This window comes from Protopterus annectens, chromosome 10.part0 (genome assembly GCF_019279795.1).
Source record: "Protopterus annectens isolate FY-2018-M chromosome 10.part0, PAN1.0, whole genome shotgun sequence".
NCBI classification, from domain to species: domain Eukaryota; kingdom Metazoa; phylum Chordata; order Ceratodontiformes; family Protopteridae; genus Protopterus; species Protopterus annectens.
The window spans coordinates 1,442,610,002-1,442,622,647 of record NC_056744.1 but is presented as its reverse complement, the minus strand read 5'-3'; the positions used below and the strand labels follow the sequence as shown (position 1 = coordinate 1,442,622,647).

The 12,646-nt window shown below is 39.2% G+C and overlaps 1 protein-coding gene across 1 annotated transcript in view; it reads right to left on the bottom strand.

Annotated features, from left to right (window-relative positions):
- LOC122814297 overlaps window positions 1-12,646 on the bottom strand; it is a 780,122-nt gene that overhangs the window by 655,065 nt on the left and 112,411 nt on the right. The gene's annotated exons all lie outside the window — the stretch shown is intronic.

The following is a 12,646-nucleotide window of genomic DNA, read 5'->3' as shown; positions in this document are numbered from 1 at the left end:
AAATGACTTGAGAATTTTTCACCCTGGAGTTGTGTTTTGCCTTTTAGCTGTGCTTTGCTTTATGTTTCTATTATCAGCAAAATAAATGCTGAAAAGGACAGGACCTACTACTGATCTCTGTGGGACACCACTAGTTACCTTTTTAAATTCAGGATGAGCTCTAGCAGCATAAGTACATGGGTTACATGAATCAGAGCGTCAATTAACTAACCACTGGACAACACAGGGATTTACATTATGGTATGAAAGCTTTTCAATAATACCTGTGCATCAAAGGCCTTAGCAACATATAGTAGGCAGCATGCAAGGAATGACGATTCTTCATATCTTCTGCGACTTTTACAAATATGTTTACAAAATTAAGGAGACAAGATCAGCCTTTAACAAAACCAAATTTATTTGGGTCCAGGGCTAAGAGGTTTCCTGTGAGTAGATTTATGAGCTCAGAATGGATGCAGTGCATAGCCTTCCATATAAAGCTAGTGAAATTGCTGGGTTTATAGGTGACTGGATCAGTGTTAGAACCACATTTACAAAATGGCATCACAATAGCTGTTCTCCAGTTATCAAGTACATAACCTGTGGCGAGGCTGAGGTTAAAAATGGTTAAGGAGAGGTTCAGATGGGCTGTTCTTGGCACTGATAAGCAGGCAACCCAGAACACCCGCAAAGCCTATATATATATATATATATATATATATATATATATATATATATATATATATATATATATGTAGGTATATCTATCTATATATTTATATCTATATCTATATATATATATATATATATATATATATATATATATATATATATATATATATATATGTGTGTGTGTGTGTGTGTAGGGGATATTTTTAGTCTTTGATAGGGGTTTTAGGACTTGATCTATAATGATTTGGGGAGGAGGCAGAGAAGAAGAAGAAGTGGAGGAAATAAGTAAGTAGATAGGCATTGGAAAGTTGGCACTGAATTTATTAGCCTGGATATTGACTATTTCCTTGGAGTCTGAATCAGTATTATTGTTGTAGCTGAACTTAAAGCAATGATGGATGTTATGCCTTAGTTTCCTGATATAGTTGGATATAGTTATCCATCACTGATAGTTGAATATGGACTTCATTTCCATAGTTATCCTTCATTGAAGTGGCTGCTCTGGGTACATATACAGCTTTGCATTTTTAATGATAGACTTGAGGTTTCTTCTTTCTTGCTTTTTTAAAGTTGGGAGATAGTGACTTATTATATAGAATGAATAATTTCTTCCTTTTTTATATTATTTATTAATACAAGAATAATACCATTATGGCTGTCCTTAAAATTCCACAATATTTAGGAATGAAATAGACTGACATCAATAGAACTACTTAGATGTGAGTATAAACCATAGGTGAATGCAGAAGCTTTGGTAATAGGTCAGTAGGGTGATGATTGCTTCTTATTTTTTTAGGTCCTCTATGGGTTTTGATAAGTTTGCTTTGAAGAAATTGCTAAAGACAGTGGCATTTGTAAGTGAGGGAATACCACCAGTTTTAAAGGAGAAGACAACTGAATTGTGGTCAGATTTGACTAGAAAAGATGAGAAACATGGTAGAGTCCAAGCAGAAGTTATGCTTGTGAGGACATAGTCGAAAATATTGAGGCCTCTAAGTGAGATGGCTGTAAAATATTTACAGAGAATTAATATTAACAAGGTCTAGAAAACATTGGGCAAATTGGTCATTGGTGATATATGTTTGCCATTTGATTGCAGGGTAGTTAATGCCACCTAGGTAAAAGTGGTTGGTTTGTTAGGGATTCTTTCAAATGCATTAAGGTAGTTTTCATAGCGGGGGACATTGAGGGTGACTGCGAGCATTAGCTACTGATGTTTTCATAGATATCCTACTTTAGTATAACTTTGATGATCTGCAGGAGTTCTAGGATGGTGTCATTGGGTAATTGTCATGAAATACTGGGATGACTGATAAATACAGGTGGTCCCCAACAGTTTCCACTGTTCCATGGAGACAGGGGAGGTGTCAAACCGAGATATAGGGGAAGTGCTGTCATTACACTGAAACCGGGTTTCTGTACTTATACGGTTCCCTATTAGATGAACGAACACTTAAAATGTCAAGTATGACATGCTTGATAACGTTTAAGCAAACGTTCATCTAAGCGAAATCTAAGAATGTCGAAACAAGGAGTTTTGAAAAGTTATGGTTGGCCAGCTGTCAGGAAGCTAATGGCTGACATCAGAACATTCACCTTGTCTAGCCGTTCTTATGGTCCTCCACTGTGGTACGGTCTTGTTGTTCACCCTGTGTAATGTTATGACAGTCCTCCACTGTGGTACGATCCCGGAGTTGGTATATTTAAGTAGGGGGGTGTTGGGGGAGTGAAGCCCCCTACTTTATTTTGTTTGTTGATTTGTTTTTTTGTTACAGTACATTTTAGCTGTCAACCATTGGCTTCTTAATGGCTGGCCAACTATAACTTTTCGAAACTCCTTGTTTCGACATTATGGGGTTTTACTTAGATGAACTTTCACTTAAAAGCAGTCAGGCATGTCGTACTTGACATTTTAAGCATTCGTTCATCTACTATAGATGCACTTTTACATATACGAATATGTTTAAGCTGCAGGACAGCTTCAAATTCTGTCATCTTTTTGGCACTGTGATTATGTTTCAAATTGGAATGTACTGCATTTGTACATCCAGGAGATGAGCTATACTCTGCTTGAAAATGCACTATGATGGGCAGCAAAACCTTTTGCAAGTATGTAAAAAGCCATGGTGAGAGGCACAGGCCATATCTGGCAAAGCAGAAAGTGCTCTCACTCATCACAGCTCAAACTGAGTCATGTTAAACTCTCCTAAAATGATGCCAGATATTCATCCAATTATTAAAATCATTTGTCCTTGAAATTTGACATCATTCTTGGAGATGGCAAAATACCTCTCAAAATCAGGGTATTGTCTGCCTTGGACATAGGTTCATAGATTCATAGGTGATTACTAGGCTAATGGTACAAGAGTCTTGACAAGCATAGCCAGTAATATCCAGGATATGACAGTATTATAGCTTAATGCCTCAGATATGGGATGGGGTAGCATCAGGGTAGTGAGTCTTTGGGTGTGGGAACCCTGAGTCATTTTACAGACTGCCTCTGTCCATAAAGGACACAGTTAGCACCATCATGTCTTCCCAGGTTATACAAACATTTACAAGGATGGAGGGACATAAGAACCCTGTTATATCTTGAATTCTGGCAACTAAGGACTGCAGCACAGATATTGACTTAGACATTTGACAAAATGGGCCATTTCCTAAACAATTGACCTGGTAGAAATCAAAAGCACCCCAAATTAACTATATGACCTACCCTGACATGATGTGACCTAGGAGCTGGTTATATTCATCTCTGGGGTAGTCAGGTGTTTCCCTTCTTAACTGAGTCAAGATTCAGTGAAAGGGACTTTTTCAGTACTTTCCCATTGAATCTAATTTCATTTTATTGTGCTGAATCATATAAGTATATAATGTTTTGATTTAAAAACAGCATAGTTCCACATATTTCATAATGCAACACACCATACAATATATATATATACAATTCCTTATGCAGAATCAACTTTTTTTGTGAGATTATAATGCAAATATATATATATATATATATATATATATATATATATATATATATATATATATAAATATATATATATGTGTGTGTGTGTGTGTGTGTGTATGTGTGTTTATATACATGTTGAGTGACCCCATGAGCAGCTGATGCTATCCATAAGCAAGTGGGTAGATTGTCAAACCTTTCTTCCATATGACACACACACACACACACACACACACACACACACACACACACACACACACACATTGCAGACAAACAGTAAATATATCATGCTTTAAGAAATAAAAAGAATGATATCATGTATTAGCCATCACCGAATGCTTGCTTAAATAATTGTTTAGTTGTTTGTGAGAAGCTATCTCTGAGGTGGAACCTTGTACTGACGTAGAGAATTCCGCAATGTAGGGGCCACGACAGAAACCACTGTAAGCTTAGGCAGAAAGACTTTATGAGTGTTTGGTTAACTGAGTGCAAGCTGTTGTAGGCTGACTTCACTTTTTGTAGCTTTTGTAACTGATGTGGTGTCATTGTGAGTAGTCAGTATAGGTTTGCAATCTTAAAGGAATGGTATTAGGTTTCCTTTTGAGATTGCTGGTGATTCAAATGAATGTGATGTTCACCTGTAAATGCAGTCGACAGTTTCAGGGTTGATAATGTGAGTGTTGTCTAAAAGGAAATAAAACTGAGCTATACTGGTTATAAGACATCTAGGTATATTATAAAATAACAAAAAACAAAGCTAGTTACATGAACCAGAAATATAATGGCTTGTATTACAATGATGATTAGTGTTTTTATATTATACATACTTTTTCAGACAATTCACTTTGATTAAAAAACAAATAAGTAACCCAATCAAATTAACATGCAATGCAACTGGAACAGTAAGACTGTAATAGGACAAAATTGCATCCAAAATTAAAATACAATTTTAAACATGCAATAAAAATAAAGCAACATATTTTAATTTTTTTGTGCATGTTTAAAAACTGGTTATATTGTGCTATTTAGTTTGGTGTCTGATACACGAATACATACATACTGTATATGTGCATACATGTGTTTTTGTGAGAGTGTGTATGTGTGTAATAAAATGACATGATAGACAAGCCTCGCTGTTTTGCCAGAGATGGGTTGCACTTGTCACAGCTAGGTTTTCGAATACTGGCCAAGGCTCTTGCCGTTCCCATAGTGCCTTTTTTAGGCAAGGCTCAAAGGACAAACCAACCACCGTAACCAGCACAGGTAACCAAAAACTAAGGGTAATGCTACTCAATGCCAGAAGTCTCAACCTCAAAATGCACACACTTGAGGCTCTCCTCAGCATGGAGAAAATCAGTGTTTGTGCAGTGACGGAAACCTGGTTCAAGGCTCAAGAGAGCACCCCAGCACTGCCAGGTTACAATTCATATCATACCTTCCGGCCTCAGTTACCGGATCGCAGTACAAAGGGTGGAGGTGTATCCATATTCATCAAGGATACCCATATCTCCAGGTTAGTAGCGCAGCATGATGCCCCAGAGATCATCCATGCACAACTATCAGCAGGCAAAACCACATTTCAAGTCGTAGCCAGTTATAGATCACCCACCATGTCCCAAGATGCTCAGTCTGCATTCCTTGAGACATTAGAAAATATAAAGGTCCTACCCAACACCATAATCTTGGGTGATTTCAACTACCCTGGTATAGACTGGGCGAACTACCAATATTCCAACTCCTATGCTCAGCGATTCATAGAATTTATAAATTCAAATACTCTTGAACAACTAGTATGTTCCCCCACTAGAGGGGACAACATATTGGATTTAATCATCACAAATATGGGCGCCCACTGTACCACACCCATTATCACTCCCTCCTTGGTCAGATCCGACCACAAACTGATAACCCTGGACATCCTCACCCCTCCACCTCCCCCAGTCAAAAAAACCATAGTCAAAAACCTTTCCAAAGAAACTTCAAACTACTTGCATCCGAAGTGGAAAGCTTCACTATTCCCTTGCAGAAGGATAATGATATCCAGGATGTGGAATCCTACACCAAGGCACTCTATATGCATCTTCAGGATTGCATGGTCCGTGCTATCCCAAATAAAACCAAGACTCCTTCCTCAAGCAAGAAGAAACCAGTCTGGTGGACCCCGGCCATAAGCAAACTTTACAATAAAAGGAGGAGACTTATACAAAAAAGGCCAAATCTCAAGTAGAAAAATCATCCCTGATCAGCATTAGTAAGAAATTGAGGACCCTCATCAAGTCAACTAAAGCTAATTTTGAAAAGAAAGTTGCCAAGGATGCCAAGGATAACCATAAGGCCTTCTATGGCTACATCAAAAACCTAAATGGCAACACTCAGGTCTGTTCTGAGCTAGTACAAAATGGAACAAAATACACTGACCCTTCTGACATTGCCAACATCTTGGCTGACAGGTTCAGTGCAAATATCTCCCCCCCCTCACCACCTACAGGGCATATTACCATTCCAGGGGATTGTGTAAGTCCAATTATTACTGATACGTTGGTTAACAAGGCTCTATCTAAAGCTCTAAACACTGCCTCCATGGGACCAGATGGTGTCCCAGGCTGTGTCATACGCGAGCTCCAAAAGGAATTAACCCCGCATCTTAATACCCTGTTCAGTCTCAGCCTCTCCACAGGATATGTGCCCAGAGAATGGCGCACAGCAACAGTGGTCCAGCTACACAAGGGTGGGGCCACAACTGACCCTGGGAACTACTGACCAATAAGCCTGACCAGTCTGATCTGTAAGGCTATGGAGTGAATCATTATGGAACTCATAAATGGAGAGATTGGGAACCTCCAGTCGTTGGATCCCACACAGTTCGGCTTCGTCAAGGGCAGATCATGCCTCCTGAACCTGGTGGATTTCTTTGAGACAGTTACTCAGGCTATAGATAAGGGAAAGGAGGTACACACGGCTTACCTTGACCTTGCTAAAGCATTTGACACCATTCCCCATTCGGGTATTATTGATAAGCTCACCAGCCTGGGCATAAACCCTTACGTCAGAAGATGGATCGCAAACTGGCTCTCAGACAGATCCCATAAAGTAAGAGTAGCGGGATCTATGTCCGAATCCAGACCAGTAATGAGTGGTGTGCCTCCGGGCTCTGTCCTGGGGCCCCTCCTGTTTGGCATATACTTCTCAGAAGTACAGGCAAGCAGGGAAGGGCTGTGGCTGACTAAGTTTGCAGACGACTGCAAACTGGGTGCTATAATAGAGTCTCCGGCCGACACGGAGATCCTCCAGAAGGGCCTAAATGAGACTGATGCATGGTGTCAAAGCCATGGTCTCAAGCTAAATGCAAAAAATGCATAGTAATCCCCTTTGGAAAAAACAGAGTACCCGCAAACTACAACATAGGAGGTAATCCCCTGAAATCTGAAGAAGAAATAAGGGTTCTAGGCACCAAAGTAGATAGCCAGCTTTCCTTTGATAACCATGTTGCCAAAGTGGTTAGAAAATCCTTCTATGTGACCCATCTGATCATGAAAGGGTTCGCATCAAGATCTAAGGATGTAATGGTGCCCCTCTACTCTTCCCTCATCAGACCCATTATTGAGTACAATGCACCAACTGGAATGTACCTGGCTAGACATCTCCAGCAGCTGGAGGGACCACAGAGATACCTAACCAAGAGAATTACTGGCCTCAAACAGTTGCCCTATGCAGCACAATTGAAAAAGCTAAGACTGTTCTCTGTTGCAGACCGCTTTCTCAGAGGTGATCTCTGTCTAACGTACAGAGCCATGTCCAACCCAGAATTGTTGAACATGCTCCATCTTAGCAAAACCAAATCTACTCGAGCTACATGCTTTAGGGATATAAACCTCAACACAACAATGAATAGAACATGCTGGAGGGATAAATTCCCTTTGCAGAGACTTCCCTTACTATGGAACAGGGTCCCAATGTACATAAGACAGAGCCCCTCACTATCACTCTTCAAGAGGAACCTTGATGAGTAGATGGGTAACAGAAAGTTCACACCGGGGATCACACCAACAGCACTACTAGATAGGGGCCAAGGGTTCTAGCTGCTAGTACAAGGGTCTAGGGAACTACTAAAGAGGCGGTGAATACCACACAACATGGCTGGGCTAATATATGCCTTCGGGCTGATAGCTCAGTACCAACCTATGAACCTATATGGAGGTGAGGTGTTAACACATAATATCTTGTTTTGTATGGACAGAGAACAAGTTATGTGATGAGTTGTTCAGCCACTGGCCATGCTATAAGGCCTCCACCTCTGTATAATCAGATATTGAGCAAATGTAATACTTACCCCAGGATTTTGAATGATCCTTACTACTTGAGTAAATTGCTCAACATGGGTAGTTCATTTTACAGGACTGAGAAAATGCAATTCAGACACAGCTACGGCCACAATGAGAAGGACCTCATTATTGGCTCATTAGCATTTCTCTGAATCACACTCTAGGTAACGCTAGTGAAGTCAGACTTGACAGTGATAGTGTTTTCATGGTAGCCCATGCATCCTTTCGGCAAACACACATGCCAAAACTTTTTCTCTTACACACACACACACACACACACACACACACACACACACACACACACACACACACACACACACACACACACACACACACACACACAAACATACATACACACACAAACATATACACACGTTCACACACACACACACAGCTCAGGCTTTCATATTTAAACAGTTTAATTAATGCTGCTTCAGATAAACACAGACACACACACACACACACACACACACACACACACACATGCTCGGGCTTGCACATTCAAGCAGTTTCAATCATTCTCCTTTAGACACACACACACACACACACACACACACACACACACACAAAAACATCCACACACGTTCTTGTCCACATCTTCTCTGAACTTACCTGCACCATGATTGCTTCCATAGGAATAAATGGGTGACTGCTCTTTACTTTTTCCACCAACAGAGGAAGTTTACATAGGCAGTATGCTTTAGGAGCTGCCAGCATTTTAGAAAGAAGCACATGACTAATTTGCATTAACCACTCCCCTAGAACACTGTATCAGCATGCAGTTCTGTCAGCAGGACTACCATTTGTACTGATGATCCAACTAGAAGAAAACCTCACAGTAGGGAGGTCTAAGAATCAGCAAAGTTTACCATGAGTGGCAAAATGTTCATATTAAGGCTTCCTGCTTATGAATGTATTATTAATGCTTTAGTTGTTACTTGTGATGTTGTACTCTTTTCTTATACATAATCATAATAATAATATTAATAATAATAATAGCAATAATAATAGTAACAATAATAGTAATAACAGTAGTAATAATAGTACTACTACTACTACTAATAATAATATAATAATAATAGTAATAATAATAATAATAAGACCCAGTTCTATAAGTTTCTGATATGACCTCATTATGTAAGGGTAGAAATATATTTAAGGTAAGTATTTAGCCATTATTATTTTGGGGTGCATTTTTAATTTTACTTGTAATTTAGGTTTCTGTTTTTAATTGTTTCTATTTAGTGACTTGTTGCAGTCTGTGTAGATTTTCTATTGCAATTTTGATATTCTTTCCTCATTTTAGTGATACTTGGTTCAGCTATGATGGTCAGTTCTTTCATAATGGCATTGGAATTATTCCACATTTTTAACTACCAGCTCTTTCAGATTTATATATTCTTTGTAAAGGTGGGCAGCTCTTAGTGACATGGGAGAGAATCTTTTTTCAGGGTACCTGTTATGTAACTTGTGTGACTTTCTGGGGAGGGTAGGCATTTATTTATAATTCTTTAATTTAAATTAGTGAAATATATTTACTTTCTGTATTTTACTGTTCTATGTTTAGAGATAGGACAAGGCTTGCATTTTTTGTTTAGTTTAGATTCACTATTTTTTGGTGTGAGTTGTTGTTGTCATAGTTTGTATGCTTAGGAATTCAGAAATAATATGAGATAATCATCTATGGGGACCACAAGATGCCCAGTCACATACACCTTTAAGTAAATGAAAGGTCTTGCCACCCTTGTCAAGCTCTTAATACTGCTCACCTCCCAAATCATGCAGGGCCTTATATGATAAAATATGAAAAATAGCTAAGGTATAAAAGTAACCACCACATTAGCAAAATAATGCAAAAATGTACCTGGCATAAAAAAATGAAATTCACTGGCTTACTTGAGTAGAAAACCATTCACAAGGCAGCCCTATAATCAGAATCCATGGAAACTGCCTAAAGCCTATTCAGTAGATATCTGACTGTCAGGAAAAGGGAGGCTCTATTTCTGCCTATTTATTTTTTTCTAAAAAAGTAAAAGATATACTTAAGTGAAATACTGCTACCTGTATAGATAATTTTCTTGGTGTACAACTTTTATGTTCACCAAAGCCTGTCATTTTGTTTACATTTAACATTCATATTCATTTGTTAAAAATATACAAACATGGCTCTGTAAGCATTTATTTGACAGTTTATTATTACTTCAAGTATACATATTAGATTCTGTAGACTTTCTTATTCTAAATTATATGATGATTACAGAATGCCTCTAGTTTTACTGTTATATAGTTTTGAGTGTGATGCTTCTAACAGTGTTAACTCTCAGAAAAAGGTATATTAACTTTTCAAAGACAGTGAAATGAAAGATGTTCAAAATGTTGACAGCTGTCAGTGGAGAGGCATCAGTTTTGTGGTGTAACCAATTGCCACCTCACTGAAGGATGACAGCTGAGTGCCACATTCTAGAAGCAGTCATTTTACAATGGGCATTTTCATCCTGATGACATTAAATCCTACAATACAATTATGCCACATTTAAGCCTTACCTTTTTTTCAGCCTGGGGGTGGAGACTAGGTAGAAGAACTTCCCAAACATTTACACAGCAAAAGTACCCTATTTTTTATTCCAGCTCTCACTACAGACCCCCTTCCAGTGCACAGCATACAGTGACAATAGTGGAAAGTGCATGTTGGATTACATTTGACATTAATGTAAAGTGCATGTTAGATTACATTTGATGTAATTGGAAAGTGCATGTTGGATTCCATACATGTTCCCTCTGTATACATTTACTTGTGCCTTTTACAAATATTTCCTACCTACTCTAATTCACCTGACTTCCACTGAGGGGCTGCTGGAGAGTACAAGTACTATACCCACTCCCCAGTGGAAATCAGGAGACAGCTCACCAAGAGCTACTTAAATCCCCCCTCATTTAGACCTTTGAAACCCTGGCCAGTGCCACTAACTAAATTTGGGCTCCCTCCTTTGCAGTGGTGAGTTTTACTTTTTCTGCTGGAGTGATACTCCAAATCATGATGTAAAATGACATCACTGTAGGTCCGCAATGATGTCCCACAAGGGACATCAGTCAGATGCCTCACAATAACAGATGACATGCCCCCAGCTGTCACAAAGAAGAGCCAAACAGGGAACTACCCAGCTCCAACTTGTGATAAAGAAAAAAAGAGGAGCTGACCACTCAGTTTTTGCCCTTCGCTGTTGCTGATCAAGCACCCAGCTCACAGTTCAAACCCAGCTAATGTCATTAAAGAAAGATGGCCACATGTCACACAAGGATAAAGATGTATGACCCTGATGACCTATGACTGAGTAGAGGCAAAGGTACATGAGGCACCAGTGAGAGAGTGATGGGAGCATGAGGTTGAGCTCCACCGTGATGGGAGGTGATCTGGGCTGATGCATAAACAACAAATATAGGAGAGACAGGTGTTAGGCTTTCAACACTGTGGGTCAGAGATATGTGCTTAGCTTTAACCAACTGTCTACTGCAACCTTCCTGGAATGGAGGAGTGAACACATATCAGGAAAAGCACTGTAGGGCTTTGCACTGATGTAAGTCCATGTGCCAGCCATGAATGGGTGGGGTTAAGGCCTATGCAAAATTTCACCTCACATCAATAGAAGGTAATTGTTTTGGTACTGTCATGTAGTTTGCTGGTTTGCGGACAGTTAGGGTTTTCCTGTACATGGATGACTCCATTTTGGGGATACTAACTCAGAAACTCAGGCTGCAAAATCCAGAGTAGCAGGAGAATGCAGTGTTTGTTTGGTGAAATAGGAAGGGCCAAGCACCTCTCTAGGTGATGGCTGTTGCCAAGATACCCATGATCCCAATGTTGAGCCAGTTAGGGGTAGATAATCTTTTTTAGAGAGAGGTGTCTCCCTATGGGGTGATAGGGAACACATTAGCTGAGGTTGACTTGGGAACTAGATTGGCATACTATGGGATGATGATGGTTACTAGGCACAAGGGACAACAAAGCACATACAAAAAATATAACTAAAGAAATCCCTTTCGCTGCTTTCATAGGCCAGGCCTAACAGCCTTCCATGTCCTCATCACCGTTTTCTTCACATGGATAGTAATATGAAACCCCCCTTTTATCCCTGATGTACACCATATTCAACAAGCTCTATTATTTACCTAAATGTTTTCATTATGAACACTAAAACTGTTTTTACTTAAACAGGAAGGATGTAACAAACTATTTGCTTTTACTGTACCTTTAAGACTTGATGTCTAACAAAGAAATGACGTATACATGCAAAACAACTTCTACCTCTTTTGTGGTTCCTTTGTCAGTGACTATTTTGTGAACTCCATGGAAATTGAGGAAGAATTTATATATGTTATATCTGGAACTTGCAGCATTGGTTTGCATTCAAGAGTGAATCTTCTTCCTTGTTCTGTGAACTGAACATTGTCAAGCCAACCATTATTCAATGTTAAGATGGCATCAGATAGCTCCATATTTTTATTCAAGAAAAAAAGGCTTCCTATTGTTTCAAACCCAGAGCAATCTTTATGGCGTTATGACTCATACTTCATTGTCTACAGTGCGTTGTGCTGCATTATTACAATATAGGGTTGCTTCACATTTTTTGCAGGACACAACTGCCCAAAGAGGGACTGTCCCTCGCAAAGTGGGACAGGTGGTAACCCTATTACAATATTTATGATGTTACTACTT